Source organism: Mobula birostris, chromosome 8 (assembly GCF_030028105.1).
Source record: "Mobula birostris isolate sMobBir1 chromosome 8, sMobBir1.hap1, whole genome shotgun sequence".
In the NCBI taxonomy this organism is placed as follows: Eukaryota; Metazoa; Chordata; class Chondrichthyes; order Myliobatiformes; family Myliobatidae; genus Mobula; species Mobula birostris.
Genome location: NC_092377.1, coordinates 14,480,895 through 14,493,045, shown reverse-complemented (window position 1 = coordinate 14,493,045; position 12,151 = coordinate 14,480,895). Strand labels below are relative to the sequence as shown.

General features: G+C 45.3%; 1 protein-coding gene across 5 annotated transcripts in view; it reads left to right on the top strand.

The window, feature by feature from the left end:
- The window catches only part of smyd3 (SET and MYND domain containing 3), a 998,228-nt gene that overhangs the window by 959,600 nt on the left and 26,477 nt on the right, over positions 1 to 12,151 (top strand). The gene's annotated exons all lie outside the window — the stretch shown is intronic.

Sequence of the window (12,151 nt, the reverse complement as noted above, 5' to 3'; positions counted from 1 at the left end):
TCAGAGGCACGAAGTATCATATAAGTAACATTCATGGGAGAAAAGCAGAAAGATATGCACATTTTTTACAAATAAGAACACAAAAATAAAATCTATTTTAGTGTAGAGTGATCAAATCAGTCAATAGAACAGAGAAGAGTACAGCACAAGCCCTTCAGCCCACAATGTTGTGCCTAATCAAATATGTTAGTAATTGATGGTCAACTAAACTTATCCCTTCTGCCTACACAATGTCCATATCCTTCCACTTTCCTCACTTTCATGTGCCTCCCATTTCATTTGAAATGACCCCCTCTCACCTTAAATGCAGGTCCTCCTGTATTAGGCATTTCAACCCTATACTGTCAGTCTACCCTATCTATGCCTCTCATAATCTTATGCACCTCTTTCAGATCTCCCCTCAGCCTCCACTGCCCCAGAGAAAACAAGTTTGTCCAGTCTCTCATTATAGCACATGCCCTCTATTCCAGGCAGTGTTCTGGTAGAACTCTTCTGCACTCTCTCCAAAGCCTTGACAACCTTCCTGTAATGGGGCGACCAGAACAGTATGAAATACTCCAGCTGTGGCCTAACTAAAGTTCTATAAAGCTGCAACATAACTTTCTGACTTTTGAACTCAATGCCTCAACTAATAAAGGCAAGTATACCGTATGCCTTCTTAACCTGTGTGGTCACTTTCAGGGAGTTATGAACTTCAACCCCAAGATCCCTCTGCTCATCAACTCTGTTAAGGGTCTTTACATTTGACCAGCCAAGGGGAAGCAGCACTTCACATTTGGCTGGGTTAAACTCCATCTGCCATTTCTCCGCCCATATCTGCAACTGATCTATATCACGCTGTATTCTTTGCCAGTCATCTATGCTTTCCACAACACTACCAATCTTCGTATCATCTGCAAATTTACTAATCTGCCCATGTACCTTTTCATCCAGGTCACTTATATACAAGTGGTTCCCATAACTGATGGGCTCACTTTAAGAACTCTTTATCTTGTTATTTCATGCTCATTATTTATTACTATTTATTTATATTTTCATTTGCACAGTTTGTTGTTCATTGATTCTGTTTACAGTTACTATTCTATAGATTTGCTGAGTATGCCCGCAGGAAAAAGAATCTCAGGGTTGTGTGTGGTGACATGTATGTAATCTGATAATAAATATTACTTTGAACTTTGAACTTTGACCACAAACAGCAGAGTCCAAATACAGTTCCCTGTGGAACACCATTAATTTCAGACCTCCAGCTAGAATAAGTCCCTTCAGCTGTTACCCTCTGCCTTCTGTGGGCAAGCCAGTTCTGAATCCATTCGGCAAATTCACCATGGATCCCATGCATCTTAATCTTCTGGATGAGCCTCCCGTGAGGGACCTTGTCAAACACCTCAATAAAATTCATATAGACAGCATCCACAGCTCTGCCTTCATTAATCACCCTTGTCACCTCATGAAAAAACTCAATCAAGCTAGTGAGACACGACTTGCCCTGCACAAAGCCATGCTGACTCTCTCGAATTAGGCCGTGGTTTTCCAAATGCTCATAAACCCTATCCGTAAGAATTCTCTCCAGTAACTTCCCTACCACTGATGTGAGACTCCACGAATATTCCTGGTTCCCTTCTTGAATAATGAAACAACAGTAGCTACTCACCAGTACTCCAGGACCTTGCCTGTGGCTAGAGAGGGGATAAAGTGTTCTTAGTGTTCTTAAACTTAGAGAAGAGAAGTCTAGGTCCTGAGTGCTAAAGAAGTGTTCTGACCAGTGCCTATTTAAGCCTTTCCCACCATTTATGACCACCTGCTTTGCTTCAGTCATCACTGGATAAAGAGCAGGCCAGAGGTTTGGGGCTTTCTGACATCTGGCTCTTGGAAAGTAAGTAAAGATTAACAAGAGAAACCTTGTTTCAGTAATTCTATAATTGAGACAAATCCTTCTCATTTCTAAAGATTTTTAGTCATGTAAACCGAAAACAGGAGCTAATAAAGGGGCTGTGTTGTCCGAGAATACAGGGACATCTACATTTTTACAACATAAACAATCTGCTGGAGCCATTACAAAGAAGGCACAGCAGCACCTCTACTTTCTTAAAAGCTTGCACAGATTTGGCATGTCATCTAAAACTCTGACAGACTTCTTTAGATGTGTAACGGAGGGTATACAGACTGGTTGCATCATGGCACCAATGTCCAAGGATGTAAAAGCCTACAAACAGTTGTGGATACAGTTCCATCACAGGAAAAGACCATTGAGCACACCTACAAGGAATGCTGCCACAAGAAGGCAGCATCCGTCATCAAGGAGCCAAACTATTTAGACCATATTTTCTTCTCTATTCAGCCCGTTGATTCTCACCGCCAATCCATCATGGCTGATTTATTATCCCTCTCAACTATTTGTGGTTGAGAGGGAGAATAAATCCTTAGAATGCTGGGTGGCAGTGTGAAATGTGCGGAGGATGTTGTGATAATCCAGGATGACTTGGACAGGTTGGGTGAGGGGGCAGATGCATGGCAGATGCAGTTTAATGTGGATAAATGTGAGGTTATCCACTTTGGTGGCAAGAACAGGAAGGCAGATTACTATTTGAATGGTGTCAAGTTAGGAAAAGGGGAAGTACAACGAGATCTAGGTGTCCTTGTTCATCAGTCACTGAAAGTAAGCATGCAGGTACAGCAGGCACTGAAGAAAGCTAATGGCATGTTGACCTTCATAACAAGGGGAGTTGAGGATAGGAGCAAAGAGGTCCTTCTGCAGTTGTACAGGGTCCTGGTGAGACCACACCTGGAGTACTGTGTACAGTTCTGGTCTCCAAATTTGAGGAAGGACATCCTTGCTATTGAGGGAGTGCAGTGTAGGTTGACGAGGTTACTTCCCGGAATGGCGGGACTGTCATATGTTGAAAGATTGGATTGACTAGGCTTGTATACACTGGAATTTAGAAGGATGAGAGAGGATCTGATTGAAACATATAAGATTATTAAGGGATTGGACACGCTAGAGGCAGGAAGCATGTTCCCGATGTTGGGGGAGTCCAGAACCAGAGGCCACAATTTGAGAATAAGGGGTAGGCCATTTAGAACGGAGTTGAGGAAAAACTTTTTCACCCAGAGAGTTGTGGATCTGTGGAATGCTCTGCCTCAGAAGGCAGTGGAGGCCAATTCTCTGGATGCTTTCAAGAAAAAATTAGGTAGCGCTCTTAATGATAGTGGAGTCAAGGGATATGGGGAGAAGGCAGGAACAGGGTACTGATTGTGGATGATCAGCCATGATCACAGTGAATGGCGGTGCTGGCTCAAAGGGCCGAATGGCCTACTCCTGCACCTATTGTCTATTGTCTATAATGAATCCATTCATGTAATTAGTTCTCCAGAATGTTGTGTGTGTTTCACCTTCAGATATTTTCCCTTTATCTGCTTCTCTGGAATGACTTTCTGGGTTCCAAGTTATGGAGTCAGCAGATCCTGTGTCTCAGACCATGTACACTGGTGGCCTAGAGACATTCATAGTGGGCTAACAAATGTTTATGGCTCCCAAAACACTGCCAAACTCTATAAGGACCAGAACACCAACGGTTTTGATGCACTCTATATTTTCACACCATACTGTGCAGAAAGCAGCTAAATCTCAGCCACGTGCGCAGGGAAGAGTCACAGGGAGATGGGAATGGGCCAGTTTGCTGAGAAGGTTAGCTGTGAGAATTGAGATCTTGAGAGGTCATCAGAGAGAATTGTGATTGGCTACTGAGGAGTGGGCAAGGGTCTGATTCACGATCACAAAACGCAAGAGATTCCGCATATGCTGGAAACCCAGAGCAACGCACGCAAAATGCTGGAGGAACTCAACAAGTCAGTGTACAAAAGATAGAGGGATAGATAGCCGGTGTAAAATGGCAGAGAGAAGGGTAGAGAGAGAGCAAAAAGGTGATTGGTTGATCCAGGTTGGGGGGGAGTGACAGGCAGATGGGCAAAGGGAGAGTGGGAACAACAACGGTGATTGGTAAAGACCACAAAGGGCTGAAGATGGTGGAATCTGATTGGAGAGGAAGGTAGGGCATGGAAAGGGGGAAGGAGGTGGGGAATGGGGGGAGAGGAATGTGTGGGTGATGGGCAGGTGGAGAGGGTGGAGGAAGGGGAAAGTGACATGTTGATGGGGAGGGGAGACAAAAGGTACAGAGTGGGATCCATAACCTGGTTGTCCATACATACCACCAGGTTGTAGGCAATATAAGGTGCTATGCCGTCAGCCTGTATAGAGCCTCAGTTTGGCAGTGGAGCAGGCAGAGGATAGGCATGTTGGTTTGGCAATGGGAAGGAGAATTAACATGACTAGCCACCAGGAGATTCAGATGACTATGGCAGATAGAATGAGGGTGCTAGGTGAAGCTGTCACCCTGTCTACTTCCAGTCTGGCCTCACTGTAGTCGAGGAGGCCACTTGGAGCACCCTGCTGTCTATTTCTCTTCAAATAAAGACAATCTTGTTTCAGGATAGGAGAGAGCTCAGCTGGGAATGTTAGCTGCGAGAACTGAGACTTTGAGAAGTTATAAGAGGGAATTGCAACTAGCTTTTGAGGGGTGGAAAGGTCAGGTTCATCATCAGAGGGTGAGAAAGTTATCTGAAGAGGCTTATCTGATGGACAGTGGAGAAAGTTGGGTATTTATAGAACATAGAGCAAAGCACAGTATAGCCCCTTCGGCCCACAATGTTATGCTGACCCTTGTTAAAGGTCAAACTAACCCTTCCCTTCCATGTAGCCCTCCATAAGTCTCATAAATGTCCCTAATGTATCTGCCACCATCCCTGGCAGTGTGTTCCATGCACCCACTCCCTCTGTGTTAAATACCGACCTCTGACGACCCCTCCCTGATACTTTCTTCCAAACACTTTAAAGTTAACCATTGATATTGTATTCCTTCATGTTGGGTATTTTTTCAGCTAGCTGACATCCTTGCCAGCTTTTTTTACCCCCCCAACCCTGTTCTTGAAAATGTTTCTTGATCAGAAGATGGCATTCAGACCTTCGGCATTCCAGGGTGGGATTTGAACTCTGTCTTCCAGGTGGACTGAACAAGGCCATTGGCAGCTGCAGGTGTGGCTGATCCAGCTGCAGCGTTACGGGGGAGAGAAATCTGAATAGTGGGCCTAAACGTGGAGCCTTGCCAACCACTTCAAAGTCCTTTAACCAGGTCTTGGCAACCAATCACCGAATCCCAAAATTATTTCCAAAGCTGATGAGGCACAGGAGCGAGGGTTTGAGCAAGCATGGAAATTAAACTGGCATATTATTGCATCTTAAACATAATCTAATTTATTACAGTATGTATTAAATTAGATTGCATATTGTGTTCTTAAGTTTGGAAACAATTTCCTATTACTTTTTTCAAACTGCCTGTGGATAAGACAACCAGATTATTCCTCTGGTTCTTGTCAGAATGGATCATCGCACAATATAATGGATGACTGATGTACCTGCTGCAGGTGGACTAGTGAATCCAGATACAAGTAGCCAAAATCATTCTTCTTTACCCTGTGTGCCTCCAACAGACCAGAGGACCTCTTTCTACAGGGCACTAGGAAGTCATGTTACATTTCGGTCGTAGAGCACTAAAGCACAGAAACAGGTATTTCAACCCATCTAGTCCTTGCCGAACTGTAATCTACCTGATCCCATCGACCTGAACCTGGGTCATAGCCCTCCATACGTCTCCCATCCAAGTACTTATCCAAGCTTCTCTTAAACGTTGCAATTGAACCTACATCCACTGGCAGCTCGTTCCACACTCACACCATCCTCTGAGTGAAGAAGTTCCCCCTCAAGTTCAGCTGAAATATTTCATCTTTCACCCCAAATCTATAACCAGATCTATGTTCCAGTCTCACCCAACTTTGGTGGAAAATGCCTGCTTGCATTAATCCTCTCCATACCCCTCATAATTTTGCATACCTCTGTCAAATCTCCCCTCATTCGCAAAGTTCAAAGTAAATTTCTCATCGAAGTACGTAAATGTCACCATGTACAACTCTGAGATTCATTTTCTTGCAGGCGTTCACGGTAGAACAAAGAAATGCTAGTTCAGGAGTCTGATGTTTGAAAGGTAATAACCGTTCTTGAAGCTGGTGGTGTCGGACTTAAGGCTCCTGTACCTCCTTCCCAATGAGAAGAGAGCATGGCCTAGATGGTGGGCATCATTGAAGATGAATGCTGCTTTCTTATGGCAGAGCTCCTTGTAGGTGCGCAAAATGTTGGGGATGGCTTTTCCTGTGGTGGACTGGGTCGACTGGGGTGATATATTGCGTCCGGTGCTCCCGATGTGGCCTTTTATATATTGGCGAGACCCGACGCAGACTGGGGGACCGCTTTGCTGAACATCTGCGCTCTGTCTGCCAGAGAAAGCAGGATCTCCCAGTGGCCACACATTTTAATTCGGCATCCCATTCCCATTCTGACATGTCTATCCACAGCCTCCTCTACTGTAAAGATGAAGCCACACTCAGGTTGGAGGAACAACACCTTATATTCCGTCTGGGTAGCCTCCAACCTGATGGCATGAACATCGACTTCTCTAACTTCTGCTAAGGCCCCACCTCCCCCTCGTACCCCATCTGTTACTTATTTTTATGCACACATTCTTTCTCTCACTCTCGTTTTTCTCCCTCTGTCCCTCTGAATATACCTCTTGCCCATCCTCTGGGTCCCCCCCACCCCCTTGTCTTTCTTCCCGGACCTCCTGTCCCATGATCCTCTCGTATCCCCTTTTGCCAATCACCTGTCCAGCTCTTGGCTCTATCCCTCCCCCTCCTGTCTTCTCCTATCATTTTGGATCTCCCCCTCCCCCTCCAACTTTCAAATCCCTTACTCACTCTTCCTTCAGTTAGTCCTGACGAAGAGTCTCGGCCTGAAACGTCGACTGCACCTCTTCCTACAGATGCTGCTTGGCCTGCTGCGTTCACCAGCAACTTTGATATGTGTTGTTTGAATTTCCAGCATCTGCAGAATTCCTGTTGTTTGGGTTGTATCTCTGAGTTTTTGTAAACTTTTCTGTTTTGGGGCATTGATGCTTCCCTGCCAGGATACTCTCCACTCTGCAGCAATAGAAGCTCAGATGACATGCCAAATACGCGCAAGCTTCTAAGAAGGTAGATTCGGTGCCATGGCATTTATGTGCTTGTCCCAATTAGATCCTCTGAAGTGAGAACACTGAAGAATTTAAAGTTACTGACCCTCTCCATCTCTGATCCCCCAGTGAGGACCAGCTCATAGCTTTCTGGTTTCCTCCTCCTGTGATCAATAACCAGCCCTTTGATTTTTCTGGTGTTGAGTTTTTCGCAATCCCCATCCAAGGTGCTGGTTCATCTCCTACACTCCAGAGAATGAAGCCCGAACCTATTCAACCCTTCCTTCTACCTCAGATCTTCAAGTCCCTGCAACATCCTTGTAAATTTTCTCAGTATTCTTTCAACCTTACTGATATCCTTCTTGTAGAAGGGTGACCAGAACTGTCTGAGCAAGCGTGAAAGCGATGCGGATATCTCGTAGAGTTTTCATTAGTGCTCTCTCTCTGGGGCGGGATATCTGATCCATGGACTTCAGAAGAATTAATATCAGAATGATGTACAGCCGACGGCTTGATCGGTTTGACACATAATGACCCCCACTGATTCGTCTGCTTCCCTCGATGCCATTGCCTGCCCTTCTTGGCCAACCGTCCTGTGTGAGGTTATATTGAACTGCCAAAAGGCAAACTGTCCAGATTAACATACAGCATGACCCCATGGCACAGCAGGAAAAATGTTAGCAGAAACTTCCCCTCACTGATATTAAGAAGAGTGTTCAGTCAGTGTTATGAATCTCTAGTTCCGACATTTCCCTGAAGCCATGCTACGCGTTAAAACCCTGCGATATGCTTTGGCATAAATGTTTTGTGTTAGCACTGAAACTATCTGTTACGACCTCGGGGACATTTTCACACTGTCCCCCTTGACCCAGCCCCTCTTTTTCCTGATGCCTCATTAACCATGGCCCCATTAAAAGGGCCGTGCACTCTTCTCACTACCTGCCTTCGGGTAAGAGGTATAGAAACCTTGGGTCCCACACCACCAGGTTCAGGAACAATTATTACCTTACAACCATCAAGCTCCTGGTCTAGCATGGATAATCACCACTGCTCTGAACTGTTTCTACAACCTATAGACTCACTTTCAAGGACTCTTTACAACTCAAAAGTATTAATTTTATTTGCGGTTTGTTTTTGCTGTTGCACATTGGTTGTTTATCAGTCTTTATCAATTTATGTATAATTTTTCCATAAAATCCGATTGTATTTCTTTTTTCCCCTGTAAATGCCTGCAAGAAAATGAATCTCAAGATAGTATATGGTAACATATTTATATTTTGATAATAAATTTACTTTGTACTTTGAACCCTTATTACCTGTGAACTGGATAGTTTTGAATTGAATTGACTTTATTTCGTACATCTTTCACATACATGAGGAGTAAAACTCTTCACGTTACATCTCTGTCTAAATGTGCAATGTACAATCATAGCAATTTATAATAAGTCAATGTAACATAGAAATACGCTCAAATCAGCGTGAGTTCATCAGTCTGATGGCCTGGTGGAGGAAGCTGACCCGGAGCCTGCTGGTCCTGGCTTTTTATGCTGCGGTACCGCTTCCCGGATGGTAGCAGCCGGAATAGATTGTGGCTGGGGTGACTCGGGTCCCCAATGATCCTTCAGGCTCTTTTCTCTCACCTGTCACTGTAAATGCCCTGAATAGTGGGAAGTTCACATCTACAGATGCGCCGGGCTGTCCGCACCACTCTCTGCTGAGTCCTGCGATTGAGGGAAGTACAGTTCCCATACCAGGCAGTGATGCAGCCAGTCAGGATGCTCTCAATTGTGACCCTGTAGAAAGTTCTTCGGATTTGGTGGCCCATACCAAACTTCCTCAACCGTCTGAGGTGAAAGGGGCACTGTTGTGTCTTTTTCACCACACAGCTGGTGTGTACAGACCGTGAGGCCCAATGGTACAGTCAGAATCAGGTTTATTACCACTGACCTAAATGACATGAAATTTGTTTTGCAGCAGCGGTAGAGTGCTAAGGCATAAAATTGCTATAAATTGCAAGGCTAAATAAAATAGTGCAAACAGAAGGAATAACAACGTGGTGCTCGTGGGTTTAGGGACTATTCATAAATCTGATGGTGGGGAGGATGAAGTTGTTTCTTACTTCCCTTAGAAGTATCTGCACTCCATTTTAGCTCTTGCACTCTCCTCTAAATTTAATCACTCTGCCATTTATGGCCAGCTACTAAAACCCTAAAGCAGGAGTTCCCAACCTTTTTTATGCCATGGAGCCTTATCATTAACCGTGGGGTCTGTGAACCCCATGTTGGGAATCCTTGCCCTAAAGTCTGGGACCACCATACCTAAACCCCTCCACATTGCCCCTTCTCCCTTTTCATTTAAGAAGCGCCTCCTTAATTTTGATGATTTGCCCTGAGACTTCCTCATGGAAACCATATGGAACCTCTTGATGGAAAATTCCAGAATCTGCACTCTCCTGCGGTATCATATTTAGTCCAGTAAAATGCTTTGGAAAGTTTAATCGCATTGTAGTTACTGTATGAATACAAGCTGCTTGCGTAAGAATGTAATAGAAAGATGGTCATTTGACAGAAGGAACCAGCCCTCATTTTATCACCATGGTGACCACTGTCGGAGAAGCAGGAGAAAGCTATTCTGTGGGGCGGGGTGCTGACTCTGAGAAGCTGTGCAATTTCACAGTGTTGTGCGCTAAATAGGTCAGATCTGTAAATCAGGGCATTCCTGATAATTCCACAGCCAAACAGATAGGCTTGGCCTGGTTGGGGTCAACGATAGTGTTTCCCCTTGACTTACAACTTTGTGTAAAAGTATCTCCCCTATATCCTAAATCTCCCCTCTCCAATCCTCAGTGCTCTGGGTATGCGTAGCAATCCTAGTGACAATGCCTTTTGGGTGAAATATTAATCTTGGCTATCTTAAACATGAGGAAGTCTCCAGCTGTTAGAAATTCAAAGCAACACACACAAAATGCTGGAGCAACTCAGCAGGTCAGGCAGCATCTATGGAAATGAATAGATAGTCGACATTCCAGGCCAAGACCCTTCTTCAGGACTGCGAAGGAGGGGGAAGATGGCAGAATAAAAAGGTGGGGAGGTAGGAGAAGGAGGCTAGCTGGAAGGTGATAGGTGAAGCCAGGTGGGTAGAAAACATCAAGGGCTGGAGAAGAAGGAATCTGATAGGAGAGGAGAGTGGACCATAGGAGAAAGGGGAGGAGGAAGGGACCCGGGGGAAGTAATAAGCAGGTGAGAAGAGATAAAAGGTCAGAGTGGGGAATGAGGAAGGAGAGCAGGAAATTAGTTCACCAGAAGGTGAATTCAATATTCATACCATTGGTTTAGAGGCTACCCAGAAGGACTCCTTCACCCTGAGGGTGGCCTCATCTTGGCACAAGAAGAAGCCATGGACCAACACATCAGAACAGGAATAAGAATCGAAATTAAAACGTTTGGCCACCAGGGAAGTCCCACTTGTGGCAGATGGTGCGGAGGTGCTCAACGAAGAAGTCCCCCAATTTACGACGGATCTCACCAATGTAGAGGAGGCCGCATTGGGAGCACTGGACATCTCGGAAACGTTGTCCTCTTAGGTCACTGCAAAATCTCTTTTAAAGAATTCAAGGAGGGGAGGGAGCTTTTCTGATCAGCCAGTCTCTCCTGATGACCAAAGCCAAGTTGGTTGGTCCACTAATTGTAACTTAAGCAATTTGCTATAAGTTAGAGTAATGTGTTACACCTGCACTGTACTGCTGCTGCACAATAATAAATGACACGACTAATGATAATGGACCTGATGATACTTTCCCCTGCCTGTTGGGTAAAGATGCTGGGGTAACCAACTCTTGAGCAGCTGAATGGATGATGGAGAAAGAGATTGAACCTCAACAGAATGGATATATGATCCTTTCCACCATCACCTCATTGCTCTGAGCGTCCTCCTCCCAAATTTTGCTGCCTGGATTAAAGAACGCATCTTCTAAGGACAGGTTGAACAAACTGGAGCTTTTCGCTTTGGAGTGAGAAAGGTTGAGAAGTGACTTGGCAGAGGAAATTTTAGGGGAGATATCAGAGGAAGGTTTATTTATGCAGAGAATTGTAAGTGTGCCTGGAACGCACTGCCGGGGGTGGGGTGGGGGGGTTGGTATTAGAGGCAGATACATTAGGAATATTTAAGGGACTCTTCGGTAGGCACATGAATGAAAGAAACATGGAGGGTTATGGGGTGTGTAACAGGAAAGGGTTAGGTTGATCGTAGAATAGGTTAAAAGGTCAGCACAACATTGTGGGCTGAAGGGCCTGTACTGTGCTGTGCTGTACTGTTTTATATTCTAGGTTCTAATTTTGAATTGGTAGATTCCGTCAGACAAGACAGGCTTCCCAACCCCACGCTCAGCTGGAGCAATTCCTGCCTCCTGCCTCCTGCCTCTGGTACTCCTGAGATTCCTCGCTGCCACCTGTGTGACTGCAGTTTCAGTCACGCCACTACAGACTGTTGCTCTCAAGTCCCAAGGCACTCTAATCCTCCTTGGTAAATAATTGAAAACTCGAGACAATAAACTTCAGGCCACCAGGCTTGGGGGGGGGCATGCAGGGGTTGGTGGGGGGTGATGGGTGGGTGCTGAGTGCTGCGGGCCCATTGAAGGAGGCACCTCACATCCTCCTGTCCTGCAGATTAACCTCAGTTCCTCTGTACAATCCGGAGCAGTGAACTGTTTCTCATTAGAAATCATATCTGCATTCCCAACCAGACTGCAGTGCTTGTCAGCAGACTTAAAGAGAAATTTCACGGAGCATGGTTGCTGAAGATTGCATTCTGTTTCCACGGCAACCCTTCGATCTGAAGGTTCTGTCAGGATGCAGGTCTCCAGACATATCCAGGACTGTCTGGAGCCCCTCTTCTTTTCAGAAAATCTGCTCTCCCCTATGGCATTAGACACTGCCGAATTCTCCTGACTGTCCCCTCGGATCTCAGGCGGGAGGAGACACTTCATATCCTTCTCCAAGGGAACAGGCAAGGAGGTTTGTGCACAGCAAGCTCCCACA